Consider the following 24,073-nt stretch of genomic DNA (forward strand, 5'->3'; position numbering starts at 1 on the left):
ACTTTCCCTAAAGCTAAGTTGGACTTACCTACCTCAACGTTCAGGCGTGCCTCCCCCCTCCTGATAGTTCTCCAAGTATTAAAGTGCCAGTTAAACCAGGAGGGATGATTGCCTTGCCCTATTTGCCACACAAAAGTTTTTTATTTTTTTTATTTGGTTTTATTGATTTCAAAGAAAGGTTATACACATTCTTTAATACCTAACTGTTAGCTAATGGTTACATCAGAAGAACAAGATTTTGGTTTCTTTTTATACATTAGGTCATCGTTACATTCGTTTCTGTTCTTTAGTTTTAACAGTCAACAAAAACACATCCCATACCCACCCCTCTCCCCCCCCATTGGTTGGGCAGACATCGTAAAGTCATCTTTCCGTTTTGGTGTGTGTGAGATGAGTAGTTGTACGTCTATTGCTGTGGGTATTTCTTGATTGCTGGGTCAGCACTGTCACTTAATGTTAGTTTGTGGGTTTTCTGGCTTGTACTAGGACCCTGAGGTTTACTCGGGTTAGGAGTCTGTGGTCAGTAAGAGGTGTTTATTTCGGAAGTCTGACCATAAAATCTCGCATTGGGATGCTTTATTGTGTAGGGAGGCTGTGATCATTTCCATTGTGAAAATGTTCGTTGTCAAGTTGATCCATTCCTTTTTGCTTGGGACTATCTTGGATTTCCATTTTGTTACTAGCAGCGCACGGGCCGCTAGTAGTAGCTGTGGGGCCAGTCCTTTCAATCTGATCCAATCGTCTTCATCTTTTTCCTGGCCAAACAGAGTCAGAAGGGGATTGATGTCTCTTTGTATGCCATCTATTTCCTTAATCCACCCCAGGACCTCCTCCCAGAATACCTTTATGTATGGGCAGCTCCCCAACACATATGCCAATAGTCGGCTATCTCACCACAATCCCTCCAGCATCTCAGGCTCGTTGTTTGGAACATTCTGGACAGCTTGAGTGGGTCGTATTGCCACCTGTTTAGGAGTTTAATGGCATGTAATTTATATTGACTGGATATGGATGTTTTAGATGCAGCTTTGCACATTGTTTCCCACTTATCAGGGCTTATCTCTTCTCCCTTATCTCTTTCCCATCTGCTTCTGAGTTGTTCCGTGGACCCGTCCCCCGCCCCAATGAGTTCTTTGTACATTACAGATATCAAACCTTTCATTTCATTTTTAGAGTCTAGGAGTTTTTCGAATGGGGTAAGGTCTCTTTTCAACTTAGCCGTCCATTCGGATTTTGTTAGGACACCTTGTATCTGAATGTATTGGAAGGTGGATAATGGGCGCTTCGGTTAGTTCCGGTAGTGGGATGAAAGTGTCTTTTTTCTGCAGCTGCCCCACTCTTTCAAGGCCTGCCTCGTACCAGGATTGGAATCTTCCTACTTTGGGTATGTGATCATTTATGCCAGGGGACCATAGATGGCTAAATGGGGGTGGCCAGGTGGTTATCTTGCGCATCTCTTTGCCTGGTTGCCATATGTTCCAGATGGTACTCAATATCGGGTGGCCTCTGATTTTATGTTGAACTCTTTTATGAGGGGTCCATAGCCATTCTGATACAGTGGCTGGTGATAAATAATGGTTATCCATGTGAATCCATTGGAGGATTTATGGTCGCGCAAGTGTGGGATGAGGATACGTAATTGGGATGCCCTATAGTATGCTCTTATGTCAGGGAGACCCACTCCTCCTTTATCTTTGGGGAGTGTCAGGGTGTTATACGCGATCCTCGCTTTCTTCCCTTGCCAGAGAAACCTGACCATACGTTTTTTAGCTTCCTGAAAGAACCTATTTGGTATCTCAACGGGTAACATCTGGAAGGGGTACAGGAATAGGGGAAGGCATACCATTTTAATGGCATCAACTCGTCCCAACCACAAGATCGTAAGCTTGTTCCACCTTTTTAGGTCCTCTGCGAAACTCTGGAGGAGGGAAGGAAAGTTAGCTTCATATAGATCTGTTAGGGTTTTGGTGATCTGTATGCCCAGGTATTTCAGTGCGGAATGCTCAAATTTAAGACCTAAGGGTAGAAATTTAGTTTCATTTTCCTCTTTCGTTCCTTGTAGAGGAAACAATACCGATTTAGCCTTGTTCACTTTGAACCCAGAGAGTTGACCATATTCTTCTAATAAGCGTAGAGCCTGGGGGACAGATACAGAGAGGTTGGTTACATGTAAGATTATAACATCTGCGTAGAGCGCTATCTTATATTCTATCGTTCCCAATCGCATACCTTCTATTCTGGGGTCAGTTCGCATGTTTTGGACTAGGGGTTCCAGGGAGACCGCAAAGAGAATTGCGGAGAGGGGACATCCCTGTCTAGTTCTGCGTCCCATTTCGAACTATCTGGAGTATTCTCTATTGACGAATATTGATGCCTTCAGGGATTTGTATACAGTCTGTATTCCCTTTTTGAATCTCGGCCCTATTCCCACCTTGCGCAGGGCCGCCCTCAAGAATTCCCACTCTACTCTGTCAAAAGCCTATTCTGTGTCTATCGACAAAAGGGCAGGGTCACCCGGCAGTGTTTGTGATGAGTGGACAAGGTGGAGTGTTTTGCGCATCGAATCAGCCTCTTGCCTATGCAATATAAATCCGACTTAATCATTGTGTATGAGGTGAGGCATCAGTACCTCCAGTCGGGCGGCTAGTACCCTGGTATATATTTTGGCGTTGAGGTTGAGTAGTGAGATGGGGCGGTATGATCCACAACATTTAGGGTTTCTCCCTTCTTTTGGAATTACTGTTATTAGCGCCCTCGTAAAGGAGTCGGGGTCTTCTCATGTTTCTAGTATCTCGTTAAATAGTTCTGTCAAGAATGGTGTTAGCTGTGTGCTGAAGGTTTTGTAAAACCCAGTGGAATAGCCATCTTCTCCGGGAGATTTACCCATAGTTAATCTTTTAATTGCATCTCAGAACTCAAATTCAGATATTGGGGATTCTAGAAGTTTGGATTCCGTATATTATATTTTGGGCATATCTATTGAGGATAGATAGTGGTCTGTATTTGTTTGCCCAGGACTCATTTCGGAGGCGTATGGTGTTTCGAAGAAGTTAGCAAAACTCTCTGGGATGGTGTGGGGGGTGTGAGCTGTTGAGGGGTTTTCTTCAATTATCTCTTTCACTTTTCGCTCTACTCTTTGCTCTCTGAGTCTGGCTGCTAATAGTGCATCAGCTTTGTCCCCCTTTTCGTAAAATTTCTGTTTGAGGAGTCAGAGTTTACGCACAATTTGTTCATGCTCCAATAGTCTTAGTTCCTCTCTTTTGCGCTGTGCTGTATTTATGTTATCTTGGGCCATTTCTGGGTTTCCCCTTATATCGTTCTCCAATTGACGTATTTCAGATCTAAGTCTGTGTTCTATGATCTTTCTCTCTCTCGTCTTGGTAGATCCCTCATGTATTAGGATGCCTCTCCAGGTAGCCTTAACAACTTCCCATATTGTTTGCTTGAGACCTAACCTCTATTATTCAGTTTGAGGTATTTGTTAATTTCAGTTTCCATTTCAGTTTTAAAGACTGCATCTTTCCATAAGGTTTCGCTCAATCGCCACTTCCCTCCCGGGACAGGTAAATTTACCCATTGTATATCTACCAGGACCATATCATGGTCTGACCATGTTATCGGGATTATTTCTGATTGTGTTGTGGTGTCGAGGAGGTCCTTGCTAAGGTACAGGTAATCAATTCGGGTGAATGTTTTGTGCGGATTGGAATAGAATGTATGGCCCCTTTCATTAGGATGTTTGATCCTCCACACATCTTTCAGGTCATACATCTCCATTATGTCGAATAGTTCAGTGCGGTCTCCCCTTGTTTGGTTTCTCGTTTCGGGGTTGCCTGGTTTCCAGTCTTTGGTCGGGTCTGCCCATTGGTTAAAGTCCCCTCCCAGAACAATGTGGCCAGAGGCTTCCATCAGTATTTTGGGTATCGTCTTCTCTAGTATCTTAGCCTGTCCAATGTTGGGGGAATATATCACTGCAATCGTTACTTTTACTTTTGCGATGTTCCCAGTTATCAAGTGGGCACGCCCGCTTACATCGGACCAGGTCTTGCCTACCTCTAAACTGATCCCCTTCTTGATCAGAATTCCAACCCCTCCTTTCCTGAGTGGCCCGGAGCCCCAAAATTGCACTCCTCCCCGTTTCCCGATTATACATCGTTCTTCCCCCTTGGCAAACTTTGTCTCTTGTAGGAGAAGAATGTCCAGTTGGGATCTACGAAATTCCCTAGCCACCAATGATCTCTTGGTCGGTAAATTTAGTCCTTTCACATTAATTGTTCCTATCCTAGGGGACTCCTTACCCTTGTGTTCTTCAATAGGTGCCATTGTTAGGGCTTGTTAGTTGCAAGTACGTGACCAGTGTCAAGTTAGTAGAGTGGTCATAAAAACCCACCTTGTCTTGAATGTTCTGATATAATGCCAATGTTACAACAACTTTTGCCCACTTCATGTCTGCCCACCCCCCGCCCCCACCCTTCCCAGATTGGTTGTGTCCGATCGAACCCAGGTTGGAACACAGGTCTTGCATCGAACCACTTTTGGGGACCGTTACTTCACGTCCCTTTGCTTACTATAACGTCTTAGTTTTAATTGAGCCCCATTTCAACTCCCCCCTTTGTGTCCATGCCCTATATCCCTTTTTAGCCTGTATTTCCTTTCTCCATTCGGGTCATTAACATGTGTGATGGAATAAATGTCATCTTACCGCAGCTTCGGATCAGCAGTTGTCTCCCCCCGTGGGGGTGTTACCTCTCTGGAATTTCCTCGAGCCCTTAAATTGTTTCCTTCTGGGGCCCTGTATACGCCATCCTCTATCTTCTCGTTGTGGATCTTCCTGGTCGTGTTCCTCTGTGCGGGGTCCTAGGAGGTCCGAGATACATGCCTTGATTTATCTTTCCGAGCTTAGCTTGATTTTGTTGCCGTTATATTCGAAGGAGAGGGAGAAGGGTTATCCCACCTGTATCTTATATTCTTTTCCTTCAGATGTTTGGTGAGGGGTCCGCACATCCGTCAGAGTGCCAACGTCATAGATGATAGGTCTTGGTATATCGAGATCTGGGCTCCTCCTAAGGATCCTAGTTTTGCCCTGGAAGCGTTGAAATCGGGCGAGAACGGATCTTGGTCCTCCTGGGGGGCCTCCGGATCTATGTATCCTTTCCATCTTGGGTTCGTCAATTGCGTCATCAGCGACTAGGAGTTTAATGATATCATGTAGAGTATTCCTTAGATTGCTATCCATCTCCCCTTCTCGTTCCGGGATGCCAAAAATTCTCAGGTTGTTCAGTCTTTCCCGGTTTTCCAAGTCATCAAGTTTGAGTTTAAATTTCTCTTCACGTTGTTCCAATTCCATCATCCGTTGGTCGAGCTGTGCTTCTGGGGTGTCTATGGATGCTTGGTTGTTTATGACCCCTTCCAGCCTTTCCTCCATGGCGTCTAAGCGTTGCGTGATCTTGTCTATTTTGGAGCCGATGCTGGCACCCATATTTTTTATTTCGCCCAGTAATGCGGCAATGTCCCCTTTGGTAGCTGCTGATTCACTTACCGGAGTGTCTTTATTCGCCATGCTGGGCTCCCGATTCTTGGCGGGCGTCGAGACGTAGGAGAATGGGGCTAGTTGTTCTCTTATGTCCATGGGCTCTCCGAGGTTCCGGTGGTATCACTGGTGGCGTCAAACAAGTAGATGTGGTCCAGGGTAGAGGAGGCACACACCCCTGATTCGGGGGCCCAACCCTCTGCCTACGATATCAGCAGTCATGGCTCTTTTATAGCACGCCAGTAGAGGTGTTCCTGGTGCGGTTGGTGGCGTACACAGGGTGTGGGTGTTATATGGGTGTAGGTGGATCACTCGGAATTCCTTTAATTGGGTTGCAGGCCTGTAGGAGCCCTGAGGGTGCTTTTCTGTTTTGAGGGGTTCAGGAGTTGGAGTTCACAGTCAGTGACTGCTTGTTCCTCACTGGATAGGCCCTTGTGTGTAAGCCGTGTCCTTTGACTATTGGAAATCACGGTAGTGATGCTAAACACTCTCTTCCTCAATGTTACCTATCCTTATCTTGTTCCTCTGTCCGGATGCGTGAGTTGTGGCGAGGTGCTGCTGAGAACGTTTCAGGGAGCAGCTAGTATTTCCCTTGTGGACGGCTTAGGTGTTTTATATAGGATGGCTGTCGCCCCGGCATGGATAAACGGGGCTTCTGGGATTTGAGGAGTGTTCGGCTGTGGCAGGAGATACTGAAGTGTATCTTGGCCGTCTAAGTGCTCTTCTACACCTCCAAGGCGTGTGCCCCCCTCTGGGCCGGGGTCATAGGCTGCGAACCTGCAGGGTCCCACGCAGGTAGAATTGGCCTCAGCACATGCAGACCCCAGTGGGGGAGGAGGGAGAGGGAAAGCCTGGCTCGCGGCCGCGCGGTCCGCGGGATAGCAAGCCGCGGATCAGGTGGGGAATGCAGGGTGAAAACACACTGCGCTAGGCCCTGCACTGGTAAGGCCACCCGCATCTCGGTCCCCGGCGAGGGAGGGGGAGGAAGCTTTGTACCGTTGCCGCGTATTCCGCGTTGTAGAGTGGTGGAGGCTCAGTAGGTGCGTGGTGTGTTCTCGCACTACGTGCCGCTCTCCGGGTGGAAGGGGGGTGGCCACCTACTGTATCCAAATGGAGGGCATTTTTCGGGCTCCAGTCCAGTGCCTCTCTTCCCAGGTGCAGCCGTCACAACGCAGATCGTTGTATTTCACTTGTGGAGGAGAACATGACAATAATATTCAGTACAAAGGAAGAGAATTCGACACTCTCTCCCGAACCACAGAAGCCGAATGAAGTCGACCCTCCACCCGTGGTTGGCACAAGCACCTGATAGAATAAACAGGACACCACGTGGCAGCCAATGGGGGGAAGAGGTTGTGGATAGGGTGGGGGGAAATTAGGAACACCGGTAAGAGGGTTAGGAAAACCTATGTTGGATAGGACAAGAGGATCAACAGGAAAAAACCCTACCTATTTTCCTGTGAACACTTTACACCTGTATCCAGCATACCATACACAGCATATAGACCTGAGATTCCAAACACCTTAATACGTGCATCTACCATAGTCTTAGACCTGCCCCTATGACCTCATAAACACAAATACATAGATGATACCCTGCACATGTCATACTTGGGATAAAATCCCACAATGAATCAACAAACACATGGCCCGTGGGCTTACAGAAAACAATGAATATGAACACGTAACATGAAACATGGAACGTATTTGCAGCAACATAAATAACAAATAACATATGCCCCTTTTGATTTTAGAACATGATTTGCTGTCATGCAATGCAGTAATGGCTCTTCCACCCGCATTGATAAATGAAACTTGCGATCGAGCAAACTTCTAGCACTGGTTTTCAAGGCAGCAGGGTACTAGAAACAAGGACAAACTACTTATGTCTGAGCGGTAAGCGCGCCGTTTCCACACACAGCAAATAACACCCTTATGCGCGTGATTCTGCCCGCCGCCATTCGCCCTGTACTTAACTCAAGTCCGGGAGGCCCGCAAGTCTTCCCGGACGTAGCAGTTTTCAGCTTCTAAAGTGGATTCTGCCGCCGCCTGTAGTCCGTGTTCCCGTAGAGAGTTTTCACATGCTGCTACCTGCGTCGTAGCTTCGCCTGCTCCTGCTTCGATACACAAAATAAGCCACACCTGCCGTGGCTCTGTTACTCCCTATAAACGTTTGTTAATCCTTACCAGCTGTGTCAACGGCCGCACGGCCCGCAACTACAATTTTCCCCAAAGGATGCTGGGGAATGTAGTTAGAGTTGAATTCGTGAATTCCACAGACCTCTACCGCCTTTTGCACACTCCTTTCTTGCATCAGCCCTTTTTCCTGACAGAACGTCAGGGGAAATAAAGACGTCCGCACAGGAAGCGAAGTGTATCCAGGCTTCTCTTTCTCCGCAAGCCCAGGGTCCGCCTTCAACTGCTGCGCAGGTCTTTAGAAAAAGTCGGCGGAACTGATGCACATAGAGTCTTTTTCAAAGACAAGTTTCTCAGGTTTACAGAGACCGTTTTTGTTCGGGTTTTCTGTCAGCTTAGGGGGGGGATCTTCAGCCAGCAGCACGTCGGTTTTGGGTCTCGGGGCGGGGGCTTGTGAAGATCGGGGCTCAATCCATCTTAGGGACCCAGAGTCACGGAGCTCACATGGAGTCAAGCCACATTCATGACCCCCCTGGTGGTCAGTCAATGAGGGGCTTTTTAATTCTTACACATGAATACTGGTGAAGACAGTGCCTCCCTCCTCTTGACTTGTTTCCCAAAGTTTTCAGAACCAGAGGGAGTGACTCTCCTCCCCTGGTCAATCTCCTGCTGTTGATACCACAGCCAACCTGGTATACTTTCAGGCCAGGGACTGTGGCTATGAAGATTTGTCACACTGCACTCTTCATATAGGTGCAGGTCGCAGACTTGCGTTCTCCATTTTATAAATGTCTTCTACTGCTTCAACTTCTACTTCTGTTGATTCTACGTTTTCAGCAATTCTTCCTTAGGCTTGAATGGATCCTTGACCCTTATGTAGTCTCGACGAGCTTCCCCAGTTTCATATGGGTTTCAGCCCTCTCTCTTAGGTTTGTTTTGTAGTTCAGCACCTTGTTTGTATGCTTCTGCAGATACCCCGATCTCAGAGTACTTCCTTAAGTGACTCTCAGGCTGATTTCTTCCAGTGAGGAAGTCTCCTGTTTCCAGTGGTTGAAATGGGTGAGAGTGGTTGGGAGCAATGCTCCTCTATTTAAAAAAAACAGTCTTCCTGTTCATGTACTTTTATTTTAAAAAGAAACTGTTCCAGAATGATTTTGTTTTAAAATAAAATTGTAGGAAGCAGTTGAAACTTGCACTTCAGTGCACTGCACTGAACGTTCCTTTAAACAGCAGCCACATTTGTTGGGGGGTTTGTATTTTGTGTAGGAGTGAGCATGGTGACTGGGTTTATGAGGAGCAAGGCAGGCCAGCAGGGAACATAGTTCCACTACCCCTTTTCATACACTCTGACAACTGCCTGTTTCCCTTAGTCCCTTGCAGACTGCTGATGCTCCAGGGTTTCACCAGTGAGAGAGACTCCAGCTCTCCTCAATTCCCCACAGGCTGCTTTGGATGAAGGGTTCCACCTCTCCCTGGGTATTGCAGTGGTTCACAGCCCCTTTGGTTCCAGCACAGGGTTCCTGATCCTTGCTCCTCCAGGGAGCAACACTTCCTAGTTTCCCCTCCTCTAATTCTACGCTAGATGGGCACATCAGAAATCAAAAACCACTAGACGGTTCCTTGTGGTTCTCAAGTGTAATCCTCATGCATGTGAAAAATGCATATAAAAAGGCATGCATAATAATACATTTATTTAGACAAGCATGTAAAGAGCAAAGAGCAAGTAGAACAATCTGCAATACATACAAAACAATATGCATACATGCATGCCTAAAATACAATAAGCATAATTTCTTACACACTCTGCACTTATACTAATGTGACTGGAATAACGCTGCAATACGACAAATAGGCACACATGCGTAATGACTGGAATAACACTACAACACTAAAAATACGTATGCATGCGTAAATCCAAATACACTTACATTGAGGACGTATACGATTCTTTTCATTCACAACTTAATACATCCACAACTTAATATTAAAACATACACATAACAAATACACACCACTTTTACTTATCCACTTACCTGCTCTTCCATTTTGAAAAAAATGCAATGAGAATTTTTTTTTCCAACATAAAAAAACACTGCTTGTTTCATAAACGCCACGTGCAAATAAGTACCAAATGCACATTATTAATGTACATCAACCACACCATAGAGAAACACTCCATCAAACTGACCTTACAACAAGCGCACGTGCTGTTTGTGCTTTAAACCATGCCCAAGCACGCTTCTTATTCATCCATGATAATGAACAATATTAAAAACTTTAAATGAAGACAGTGACTAGTGCAGATGGAGTGTAAGTACCCTTTACAAACTGATATCCATTTTTAATAATAAAGTCAAACGTATAATTGTTAAATGGTATTCTTCAAAATAAATAATGTATTACAATTTCATTGCAGCAAATTTGAACAATATCAACAACAACCACTCCCTTACACACAAAACGTGGTCAGGATACCCCTCTGCAAGAAAGAACACAGCATGATGACATGTTCTCTGGGAATGTACTCACTCAGAGTCTGCAGCCACATGTTTTAGCTCACTGTACCTTTCATAAAGCAGGAATATCCATTTGCATATCAGTCATTGTTCCACCCACTTGAGCAGTCCAGCACCGAAATGCTATGGCAATCCTCCTTTGAACAAGAGTAAAAACAGCAACCCAGACACGTGTTTCGGCCGCGTTGGGCCTCATCAGTGAGATGGAGCTGTGCCTCTCTGAGCACAGGGAACAAGGGGTCCACATCTGGATAACCCTAGGTAACTTAGGTGACCAACCCCACATTTGTTTCTACATACAAAAAGTGTTCAAGGTGCCCCTCTGCACTCCTTTACAGACTTCAACAGTGGCAGGTGATTAAATATGTCTTTATACAATTGCCTTTGTAACTGTGAATGCAACTATTGTTTAAATGTGAAAATTAAAATAATAAAACCAGTACTTTTAGTTACTCATTTTATAATATAATATAACAATACATATAAACTCGAAATTAAAATTAAAAGTGTACTATTCATTTTTTGACCAGTCAATATGCTTCATATGCTGCATAACTTCAACAACTGTTCACACAAAATTCAATTTTGTGTGTAATGCTAGATGAAAGTTAATAAGAATATAGCCACTTGCATAGTGTTAATAGGAGGATATACAAAATGTCAATACAATTGTACACACTATCATACTATTAAGAGCATTATATAAAAAATCTCAATAGGAATGTATGCAGTAGCGTACTATAAATAGTACTAGACAGAAAACGTTTTCACAAATGTAAGCAGTAGCATCTAATGTCCTTACAATTATAATGTTGAGGTACATACATAATGTTAATACAAATGTAAGCAGTCATATAAAAATTCCTCACAATCATAATATACAACTGAATACAGTAAACAGTACATTTTATATTTTAACTTGTCTTATGTTGTAGATGTGAAACATTAACATGAAATAACAAAATGAATTTAGCCAATACAGTACTGATAGTAGTACTATATACAACATTTCAATACAAACAGAAACACTAGCTATTATAAGTAGCACTCTATGAAATATGCCAATACAAATGTATGCACTAGCTTACTATAAATAGTACTAGATAGAAATGTTAATACAGAATTAAGCAATAGCATGTACTCTCCTTACAATGATAATGTACAATTGTGTACAGTAAACAGCTGAACGAGTCAATACATTTTACATTTTGCATAGTTTCAACAAATGTGTATGCAAAATTAAGTTATGTCTGTAGTGCTATGTACACATTAATACAGATGTAGCCACTACCATCCTGTTACTAGCACTATAAGACAATGTTAATATGACTATAGGCAGTAGAGTACTAAACATAGCACTATATATAAAATGTTAATGCAAATGTAAGTAGCACCATCAAATGTCCTTACAAGTATAACATATTGGTGTACTCTTAATGTTAGTCATGCTAAATAAAAAATACCAATGTACCCAATAGCATACTGTGTCTAGCACTATATACAAAATGTTAATACAACTATAGGCACTAGTGAATAAGTAATATCACCATACACAAAAGGTAAATGCACATACAGGAAACAGCATACAATACATATCACAGAAAAGAAAATGTGAAGACAAATTTACTTTGCTTACTATTATAACATACAGGTGTATACAGTAAACAGTCAATACGCTCCATATGCTGCATAGCTTCAACAAATGCAAATGCAACATTCAGATATAGTGGGCCTGATTCACAGAGCACTTTTCAATGGGATTGTGCCATTTTAAAAAGCTTCCGCGATTTTGTCCCAAAATATTAATATGAATGCAGGCCGTACCCTCAAATGTCCTTAGACTTATAACAAACAGGTATACACAGTTGTATGTGTCATTCTAAATATGAAATACCATTGTACACAGTAGTGTACTGTTAATAGCACTATATAAAAAGAGTTAATACAAATGTAGGAACAAGCATATTAATAATATCAATATATACAAAAGGTCCATACAGATATAGGCAACAGCGTACTATAAACAGTGCTAAATAGAAAATCTGAAGACAAATGTAAGCAGTAGCATCTAATTACCTTACTACTATAAGGTAGACATGTGTACTGTAAACAGTTGGTTGAGTCAATACGCTTCATAAACTGCATAGCTTCAACAAATATGTATGCAACATTCAGTTATGTTTGTAATGCTAGACTACAAATTAATACACGCAAAACCACTAGTGGACAGTTAATAGCACATTATACAAAATGTCAATACGACTTTAGGCACCAGCATACCATAGAAACCACTATACACACAATGATAATACAAATATAAGCAATAGCATCAAATGTCTTTACAGTTATGAAATACAGATTTATATAGTAAGCAGCACAGCATGTTCATATTTTAACAACTTTGCTTCTTTTGTGTAGGTTAACATCAACATTAAGAGAAGATGGGAGGATGACAAACAAGAGCACAAATATCATCATAAATCATGTAAGTATCATTTATTATAAAACACATAATACATTCACCAAATGTGTGATTGTTTAAAGAAGAAAAACACAATTGTATGTTAAAACTAAAAAGTACTTTAGAAGAATGTAGTCTTTTATTAAACAATTAATCCTTAGTTATTTAATTGCAGCAGGAAAACACAAGGATAAAAAGAAATAAGTAGAAAAAAGAAAACATAAAGAAAAACACTAGACACATTCCTCAAAAAAGGAACACAAAAAGAACATACAATCAGACATATAACTAGCCACCCGGATGTTCAAATAAACATTTCCACTGACAAAATTACAACTATAACAACTATTGATACTATCACAGAAGAAGTAGTTGAAAATATATATTTTTAAAACAACTTACAACAGAAACAACAACAATCATTGCACTTATTGGAGTCTTACCATCTGCATTCACAAGTCCTTTAAAACATGTAAAAGAAATTCCAGAAAATAGTAATGCACCTTTAAATACTCCCAATGCTACCAAAGAGGCTACCTGAACTATATCTCATGAGGTAAATTCACCAGGCAACACACCGATGTTTAACACATTAAACAAACTAAAACACACTCACAATAAATAAAAAAATGTATCTACAGTAATGACTTCCCCTTTAGAAATACAAATACATCTTGCATTGCCTAATTAGTCCCAGCACTGCTTTAATAATTGAAGGTCCTGTTACACCACAAAAAACAAAACATACCTCACCGTATAATAACCATGCTACTATTCCAACAGGTGAAAGTCCAAAACTCCCAAAAAATAACACAAATACATTTCTATTTCTTCTACTACTCGAACTATTTTACCGATGCAAAGTACTTTTATTCGAACCAAATAAATACATGGTAGCACTCCGACTACTTCTATTTCTAAAAATAAAACATCTGATATAACTAAAACAGTTAATGTCCAAATAGCAACTCTTAAAAGATGAGCCAAAAACCGCCTTAAAATGTATTTTAAAAAGTAAAATGTGCATTGTCCACACAACAAAAAAGATAATTTACCTATGACTACTACTCCTTTAACATATACATCAGAACGTTCAACAACTAAACAAATATCACACCTAAATATTTGTAGTACTGATAGTAGCATTTCAACCACCAGTGCTAGCAAAAACAAATAGCAACATCCCAGAAAATAACTACCTCTCCAACAAATGCATTTGGCAAATTAAGATCTTGGAATCAGAAACTCCTGCACCAGATGATGTATGAAATGTAACAAAAGTTATTTACGCCATCTGTAAATCAACATTAAAAGGGGTAATATACATATATAATTATACTTTTTAGGCTGCTTAAAATGTGGATCAATGATTGCATTAAGAGAAAGAAATGCACATATTTGTCTGCACATTTCAAAATATCACCAATTAAGACATGCTTTTTAAAAACATATGTTTTACAATATAAAATACATATTCAAAGAAATATCAAATTTTAATTTTAATTTGAGTGTGTATTTAGAAATATGGGTTCTTGCTATGTAATAATAATTAATGAATTGTAATAAGATATGAGTATATAAACAATATTAAGGGTCTGATTCATGGAATTTGCGCGCCGAAAAACAGGGATGTGTGCACCATTCTGCCTGCAAATCCCTGTTTAACAAATCCCCGTATTTTTGGTGTACAAATTCCATGAATCAGCCCCTAAATGTATTACAATAAAATGTTTTTATATTTTAAAAACAAAATAATAATTTATGTTAAAAAAAATTATTATATATCCTGACACAAAAAAGGCAAGAAACACAACTACATTGTATTCCAAATTAAAATAATCCATTCATTAATAATAAAAATGCAGACAACATATTATATAATTTAAAATGCTGGTTCATGCTGTACAGAACATGTTAAAACTATAAAGTGTTGTTACTAATTAAAAACATTTAAAAAAACATAAATTAAAGTTAAGCTACTATGACACTGATTTACTAATTCAGTTATTTTTTGGGTGTACGTTACGAGAACAGCCAATTCGTATGCGCAGTGTAATTTACAGCCAAGCAGTCAAATGTACCAATTCAGACATGGAAATTCTGTGGATCTTACACCATGCGCAAATCAGATGTATGTCAAAACTGATTCACTAAGAACCGGGACGTATGCCTAAAAATACCCCATATGACTTCGGTCAGCGGAACAAATACTAGCATGTCATAAAAAATCCTGATAAACATGACTAACATATTAAATTACGAACCGCCATGATTTTAACTGAAAACACTCACACTTTTCTATGCATCACTGACACATCAACAAACTCACCTGCATTGTGCACCACACTTAGACCATCTACTTTATGGTTTAACTTATTTCATGCCACACACTTCTTCGTTTAGTAAATACCTTAAAACGTACACTCTGGAGTTGTCAGAGTCGCTGACACCCACAAAACCCCTGACGCGCCCAACAAAACCTTCACATACCCACCAAAACTACAAAAAGAATTGACACCCCTACCTACACAAAAACTAAAAATAGCTACACACCTACTGACACGCACAAAATTCACTGGACACACCCTCAGAAATGCCCATGACACATGGCTGGAGAGGCATGAACAAGGCAGAAAGCATACCACCGAAATGTGCACCCCAAACAATGCACTTCCTGACTCGGACATAATGCCACGAAATGGCGGAACACCTTCCAGATGTCAGATGTATACCAGGACAATTTGGGCTATCTGAACATGTCAAACACTATGCAAGACAGACACAGCACACAAAGGACATACACAGAAACACAAACACTTTCCAACACATTCAAAGACTAAAACATAGGAAATGCGCAAAATGACATGACTACTCATGTGACACCATCACAACCTTGTGGCTCCACAATCAGCAAACACGGTGCACAATGGGATAAAGATATAGCCCTTGTCACGTGCTGATCACAACACCTGCACACATACTGAACTAATACAGTACACCTGGACAACAATACAAAACTGAATGTAGCACACATCCTAATCAGCGTCAAACATCTCCACCTCCACTGTTGACAATCAATAAAGAGATTTTGGTATCCTGCAAGATGAAGTTGCATAAGATCCCAGGTGTAAGATGAACTTTGCCAAAGGTCAGGTGGACCTGATGGTGGAGTTCCACCTTACCTGCATGCTCTGTATGCCAGAACATATCACCACGCAGAGCCAGTGGCAAACATGCCCTTGGAGGGAAATAAAAAAGAAGTGGTTGAAAGAGAAGCAGATGGTGAAACTAAAATACACCCAGTACACCATCGACCAAGCTCACAGAGGGTAAGCAGCAGGCCCCGGGTTTGCGACTGATGATCAGGGAAGAGAAGACCCTGAACCTGATATTCGAGGAGGTGTGAAATGAATTACGAGGCACACCGACAGACACAAACTTCCATGGTGAGTAGATCACGTATGTGCACCAACTCACATCCCTGTCACCAACACGCAAGCAGCATTTTAATAATTAAAACAAGTGCCTCAAAGGGAACATAACATGTATCCACACAGGCCATGACCGATAACCATTGCAAGTATATCACAACACCCAGTGGCACGAAGTACATGCCATAGTGGATATACCACATAAGGAACTCAGCACAGATGTTCACAGAACACAGATCAACATCACACACACAAGTTCAAACACCCCATGGTACACAACACCACCAATGTCACATGAATTGGCGACTCCACATAAAACACAAACACCACAGTCACATGGGCTTCTCAGTTATAACCAAAGGGAGCATGCCACCACAACACATGTGCCACCTCTGGACTGCCAACCATCTACATATCCCAGATCTCCCGCACATGAGCAACAACAACCGTTAGACGTCAAGCAACATGGACACAAAGGACACAACACCACATGCTAAGCACGGTCATCCTCACAAATAGCCATGCAAAGAATCATAAGACTGACACCATACCAACACACGCAAACACTTGACACATCACCATGCTGCCTTCACATGCACCAGTCATCGCCAATGGCAGCACCAATAAATCTGGGGGAGATCAAACATACGTGGACGAAAACAATGGCTTGACGGTGCAATGGAAAGAGGTGTAAGGGCCACATGAATGCCAATTCATAGCTACATGTCTCCACTGTAATGTCAATTATTTGCACACACGCATACTATGTCAAGGACTGACATGTGTCCTTTCCTTCCCACTTCACAGCCGTAATGATGGAGGAAGGAGCCCCTGCAGAATGCTCTGATAGTAGTGAGGAGGGTGTACAACACCTGGCTGTTCATAGCGTACCCACTGAGGAGGCTTGAAAGAGGAGGACTGGGGTACCACATCTCCCCACACAGGAGGAGCACCATGCAGAATAGGCAGGTGTGTGGGTCTCCAAATCACCTCAACTGCAGTGAGGCAATGGCAGAGGTGCTGGCAGAGGACATCATGCCCCTGATACAGGTAGAGGAATACAATGAGGGCATCAGCAGCAGAGACTCCACGAACATCACCTCCCACCACCATCACTGCCACCACAGTGCCTTAACTATGCCTTGCCCAAGTACCTCGACACAAGTAGCTGCTGATGCCAGACCCCACCCTCAGGCAGAACAACCCCCATCATAGCCTCTGGGACCATTAAGGGTGGAGAAGCCAGATTGGTTCAGCAAGTTCCTGCAGCAGCAGATGGATGACACTCTGGCCAGGTCGGGAACAACATAGATTGGAAGTCGCTGATGTGTTCAACTGCCTGGATGCCATTAACAACACTAGCAAGGACATAAGGCGAGACATTTTTGGGCTGACAACATCCTTGGAATGAGCAACTGAGGCACACTTGGGAGTGTCCCGGAGGTTTGAGATGCTGTTGAAGATGCACAGCATACCGGTGAGGAGACTTGAGATGGTGTGCAGGCTACTGGCACCCCACCTCATGTGCAAAAACCTACCCGCAAGCCTATCACTCACCAGAGTGCCACTCGGCAGCCAAGACATTGGGGAAGAGGACATCTTGGCCTCCCCGGCATCCCAGGATCTCCATGCTGAGCCACAAGCCAAAAGATGATATGGGAGTTCCATGAACTAGCCCCTGACGCCCACCGCAGACTCACCTCCTTCTTCTTTTCCTCCTCTTTGTCTCCCCTCACCTCCACCAACCCCTGCCACATATGCAACCAAATCCTGAAGCACCACCCTCTGTGAGCATGGCACCATCACACACACACATTCACATGCCTCACTGCCCCTTGCATAGCACTACACATGAGCAAGTATTAACGTTTTGTACTGCACTGAACATAAAATCCTTATTTTTATTTTATTTTATTTTTTAAAGTGCAGACCTAACTCGAGAGCAGTGGAGCGAAATACAGAGTGTGGGTAGCCGGCACTTGGGCTGGCATCTTTTAACATTAGCTCAGCACTGTTTGGTGTCACATAAAGCTGAGGGGCCAAGGAAGACGAGGAGGAATGAGTCACCCTTATCCATGATTTGGAGAGCATCATCCACCACCTGGATGGTGGCTGCCTCGATGCTACACTTGGGGCGGAACCCATTTAGGAGGTGTAGTTGTTTGATTCTGGCAATCAGTTGTGTAGCAACTACTTTTTTCAAGATTTTTGCAATAAAAGAGACTTTCGTAATTGGCCTGTATCTGGCAAGATTGTCTGTGTCTAGTTTTTCATATGAGACCAGCCTTTAGGGTGTCCGGGAATGAGTCATCTGCCAGATATGCATTGATAATGATGAGGAGTGCATTAAACACTGGACTCGTACTCATCACCAAAACTTGTCGGCCGTGATGTAAAAGATGCAGAGACATGGCTTGTCAATGATTAGAAGGAAGTTGAAACTGTGTATGTGTAGTGCTGTGGCGAGGCACATTGTGAACAGATTGCCACATGCATGCACACAGTTTGCACATTTGACTTCATAACACACATCAACTGGCCCCAAGTCAATGTGCCATGTACCCCTCCACTGCTACAGGAGTTGGCATGCATTTATTTGACACATCCATGTAACAGTCTATTGACGTTGTATGTTGAGCAATAGTCCAGTCCCATCCCCGTTTGCTGCAGCGTCAGTATACCATTGAGCCACACATATGGCTCACAAACATATGCTGAACAAGCGCATTGCCACAAGCAGGAGTGAGCCAACAGTTTTGCACCACACCTCAGGCGACATTGCCACATGCAAGGCTGCACAACATACAGTCAAAGTCAGATTCCAAATCTGAGGCATGCACAGGTGCCAGGCCCAAGATGCATTTGCATCCATGGAGATGCTGGTCCTACCATATCTGAGATGCACGCATTCAACACATAAAGCAGTGAAGTCACACAAACATGTGCCAAGCACCAAAGCCAGGTCCACAAGGTGTGCAGATCGAACTCACAGACATTCAGCAGTCCAGATCTCATCAAACACTCCAACACCTAATGTCAAGAATGCAATCTTGTACATGACATACACAGTCAAAGCCAACGCAATCAGCCACTACTAACAGTGAGCCGCCTGACTGAATGTGATGGCAAATACGCCAGGCATACACACCAGTGGACAATGTCTTCTGCACGAAACACATAAAGCGCAGGTGACGCTGCATGCCATGACTCGTAGGTACACATGGCACATGCAGATACATGCGAGCCACACACCACCATTTGAAAGTTATGCCATATCACACAAGTGTTGCTGCATGTACACTGCATCACAGGATTTACTGACATGGTCAAGCTGCCCCAGCATGTTCACAGGTCAACAAGTAGATGGCAATGTCATGTTGGTCCAAAGCATGCAATATAAACAACTGATCTCAAGTAGAAGTGACACACACAGGTGGGACACGAACATGCCAACGCTGCCTCGCAAGCCCTTGGGTACTGATATGTGTGCTCTCCAATGTCTGTGCATAGTGGGATCCTACAACCCTGCAGGCACATCTCCTGGTACACATGCTGAGGCCGTGATGGCATGGATTGCCCACCAACCCATGCCGTGACTTAATTCCACCTTACTCTAGCCCCATTCCATCAGTGATTGTGCATAGCAACTATAAGCCTCTCTCGTCAGATAAAGGGTGACTGTGCCAGTATACGTGATCAACTGTAGACATGAAAGAAAGCAGGAAATGCTTTGCAGGCAGGGCTGACAAAGACCCATGCAGGGACCCTCCGGGCTCGGCAGGAGGACCACAAGGAGCAGATGCAGGCAGGTCTTCATGGAGGACACTGTCAACTCTACCACCCGAAGCGTCTGTGAGGAGGGTGCACCATGAGCTAGCAGGACACTGTCAGGCCCAACGGCATCGGTGCACCAATGCCGAGTGCAAAGTCCCCACCACCCCAGCCACGCACAATTTTATTCCTCCTATGCATGACCTCCCCTACCTCCAGACGAGGAACAGGGGGTGAGGAGGACCGGCATCCATGTGGGAACTGTAGATCCCCCAGTGGGGAGGTGGCTCCTACATCACCCACAGCCATGACTGCTGCCATCATACAGCATGCACCTACCACCCAAACCCACGCCAGCTTACAGGACAAATCTGCACCTTCCAGGAAAGATGCCACCTCTCCTCCTCCTGGGTTGTGGAACCCCAACTTCACCCAACAGGAGGTGGCGATCCTGGGGGAAGAGGTGTTCATACAATGCGGGCACCTCACCAGTTGCAGCTCACTGCACACTGGGGTGGCGGCAGAGGTCAAGTCATGAACTAGTCGCATGGTACATCATTGCGCATGGGGTGTGCGAGTGTGACACCAAGGAGGTGAAGAAACCCTGGATGACCTCAGGTGGATCACTGGCATTAAGGCACGGAAGCTGATGGAGGCACGCCCAGATGATCCATCCTGGCCCAAGCTGCATGCCCACATCAGCTTCCTGGAACTCCAGGCCCTACGCCGGATTTCTCGAAGGACTACCACAGGGTACAGTGCATTGACAGGTACCTGCATATGCCTGTTAGGTGTTCTCTGTCTTATCGGCCACTACGGCATGTCGATGAATATTGTGACATGCATATTTTTATTTATTGTATTTTATTTAAAGTGAGTTCAGTTAAATATTGACTTTTTTACACTATCAATAAAATCAAAATCAGTATAAAAGCGGCGTATACACTTACTATTAAAATAATTACAGAATAAAATCACAATCCTTATTAGCATACATATAACATTTCAAAAACAATACTGGACAGTGCTATCATTAACATAATGAATGAGCATCTCATTCTAAAATCAATTGATTATGATACGATTAGAAACGTGGTGAAGTGGGATTAAGATTTCATGTACTCATTTCATTCAGGCCCTTTCCAGTGTGGTCAATAATCTACTGGCAGGTATTTTCCATACCGACAGGGCTGCCACTGACACAACCAATGTCTCTGTCCCAAAGATATTACACCCCTCATCTAATGAAGTCAGTGGTTAAACTTTGCATAGGCTCTTGCATAAACCATGTCTAAAGTTTCGCACTGAGTTAGGATATGCTGTGCAGATTCAATATGTTTTCGACCCAGCCTACAAATCCTACCTTTATAGTCTATTTCAACGCAGGCCCCCGTCATCTGCAAGACCAAAGGGTCTGTAACCGTGTTGCAAGGTTACATCTAATGAGGGCCTGTGCCCTACGTTTAAACAGGTATGTCTTTGGGACCCCCAGTGTAAACCCTTGATGGGAATATACCCCACATTTCCAGAGGGACCCTAGACATGTTAAAGCCTGGTCCACGTCATGAGTTTGTGCTTTCTTTGGCATCTTAGCCAAATTAAATTCAAGCCATGAGTCTGGGTTTGGGGACACCCTAATTCCCCCAGATATCCTCTAACATACAGCACAAGCTTCCTGAACCATGTGCTATTTGAGTATCTCTCTGCATGATGGATCGTATGTCCAAGTAGAGATGATTTTCTGAATATTTTCCAAACAACCACATTTAGCTACCGCTTTTTTGTTGGCTATGGCGCCATCGTAATGGCGCATTTTAATCCATGGGCCATTAAATTTGACAACACAAAGGACTCAAGCTGCATAGGTCTCCATTACAAAGTGTAAGCAATTGCTGCACACTTAAACTGCTGTTTCGCAGCAAGCAATTAATATACTCTACCCTACCTTCTGACTATCAGAGCCCATTTCCCCCTGGATTCACCTCAGGATTTCTCTGTCCATCCCCTATATCGTGCTGCACTTCATAATTAACAATCCATGATCACTTGTACCTGGATCTTTCCCAATACTGGTTTATACTCTGCTTAGTAATTATTAGTAAATATGAAATCAATTCTTCTACTGTATAGACCATTTGTCTAAGTCATCTTATCTACCTCTTCGCTTTGGGCTAGTGAGTGGAGATCAAATTCTGCCAATGCATCTAACCACTCCCTGGCCCTCTCCTTCTGGGGCCCCCCACCTTCATCCCCATAGTCGACGTTGAAATTCTCTGTTATGATTATTATTCCTTCCGGGGAGAGTAAAGCCCAAGCTCTAAGTGTCTCCACCATGGTGTCAATTATTTCTGCCGCAGTTATACCTCCCGGTGGGTCATACAGAGTTGCCAAAAAAACAGGTATATTACCCACTCCCACTCCTAATATTGGAATGGGGCAAGCCAGGGCAGAACTCCGAAAGGTTGACATAGGTTTTCCCACCAATACATAAGCCACCTTTAGGTCTTCCTTTCCTCTGGGCCTCAGCCAGGCGGAATATCAATGAATAGCTGCCTAGATCAAACGTGTCACATAGCCATGTCTCTTGGAGACAAAAACAACTAACTCTCTGCAATGTCTCCAAGGTTGGAGTATTAACTAAAAAGGAACTATGGCCCCTAGAATTCCAGGAAATTATTTGTAAGGCACTAGCTATTGCAGCTTCGTCTTGTCATTGTAGGGCTAGCGGGATCTCAGCCCAAATCCTGCACATCTTTTGCAGCTCAAAGGCAGGTCTTTTCCCCTCGGACCTGCTCTAGGGTTCCTTAAGCTGAGAGTCTCCCATACCTGGGCCCCCTAAAGCACTCGGGACAAACACCTGCATATCGAAACCCGCCTGGTTTAAAGCCCTTATAAATAGGTTCTACCACAAGAAATGAGACGAAGGTTGCCACCACCAAGTTATCAGTGCTATTAAATTTTGGTAGTTCCAATTTAGAAATTTATTTTGACGAAATTAGGCCCAAGTCCGGAATCATATGAAACAGTTTGAGCAGCGAAGATCTATTTGGAAACAGGCTGTGTGCTGTAGCATTTTTTACCATATATCTAATATTTACTTTATCTGTGCACCAGGCCGGATCCATTTTATCCGCTCCCCGGCCCTCTGCCCTTGGTCTTAGTTCTTCACCCTGATCACCCATGTTAATTGTTTATCTGGAATCGCTTGGGAGCTTTGTTGAACAGTCATTTCTCCAATTGCCCATTGTGTCTGTAGGAATTTTCAAGAGGGGTCACTACGCCTATTTGGTTGGGCCCTTTCTCTTATTGTCATTTTTATGTCCCCCAAGTAGTGTCTGACCCTGATGGCCCTCGGATAAACGGTTTGATCTTTTTTGGACTTAAGTGGTGAGTATTCTTCAACTGCCTCTCCAACTGACCCAAGTGTCTATGAAGCCGCTGAGCATCGCCTGCCTTGTCTCTCCATCCTCCCAGGTATTTATCACTCTAATCCCCCCTTTGCCTGGCTACTTTCTCTTCATCTAAGTCACCACAGCTTACTTTCCCTCTGGTGTTCTCATTATGCAACTCCCCTTCTTCTTTAACTTCCTTTTTAACCTTCTAACCTTACGGGGGGGAGAGTTTGGGGGCATTTAACAGTGATTTCGGCAAAGATGGCCTTGAGTGCCCCACTGTCTGATTCAGCCACCACATATGCCTTCTCATGTTGATTTACCTCGAGTCTTGGGGACAATGTTGCACTTATAGAACCGGTGGATAAATGAGGACCAGTTTTGCAAAAATGCATGTCCTTTACGGACCTTAGCATAGATGTTATGCCCACCAGCTCCTCTTTTAATAATAATTGTTCTCCGGCCACATTGAAGCAGAGTAAGAGTAGTGCCTCCATTTTTGCTTCTAAAAGTCCCAAGGAGTTATTTTCTAGTGGTGTCACCAATTTTTCCGATTTCACCCGCTCTGCCACAATCTCCCCGAAATATTCCTCATCATCACTTTCACTCAGATCTGACTCAGAAGTAGTCGTGAAGTTTTTCAGATTCGGGGTCCTGGAGAGGTTTGAGCATAAGATATTATCTTTCTCAAAATCAGCTGGAGCCATCAGTTTCTCCTAACCACGTGGCACAGTTTCAACAGTAAACCATTATTGTCTGATGAGTTCAGTGAACCAGGCCTGACCAATGATATATTGTCTTTTGTGTCCGGGTTCTTTGGCATCACCAACTTGACA

The sequence above is a fragment of the Ambystoma mexicanum genome, chromosome 12 (assembly GCF_040938575.1).
Source record: "Ambystoma mexicanum isolate Mex_15411 chromosome 12, UKY_AmexF1_1, whole genome shotgun sequence".
NCBI lineage: Eukaryota > Metazoa > Chordata > Amphibia > Caudata > Ambystomatidae > Ambystoma > Ambystoma mexicanum.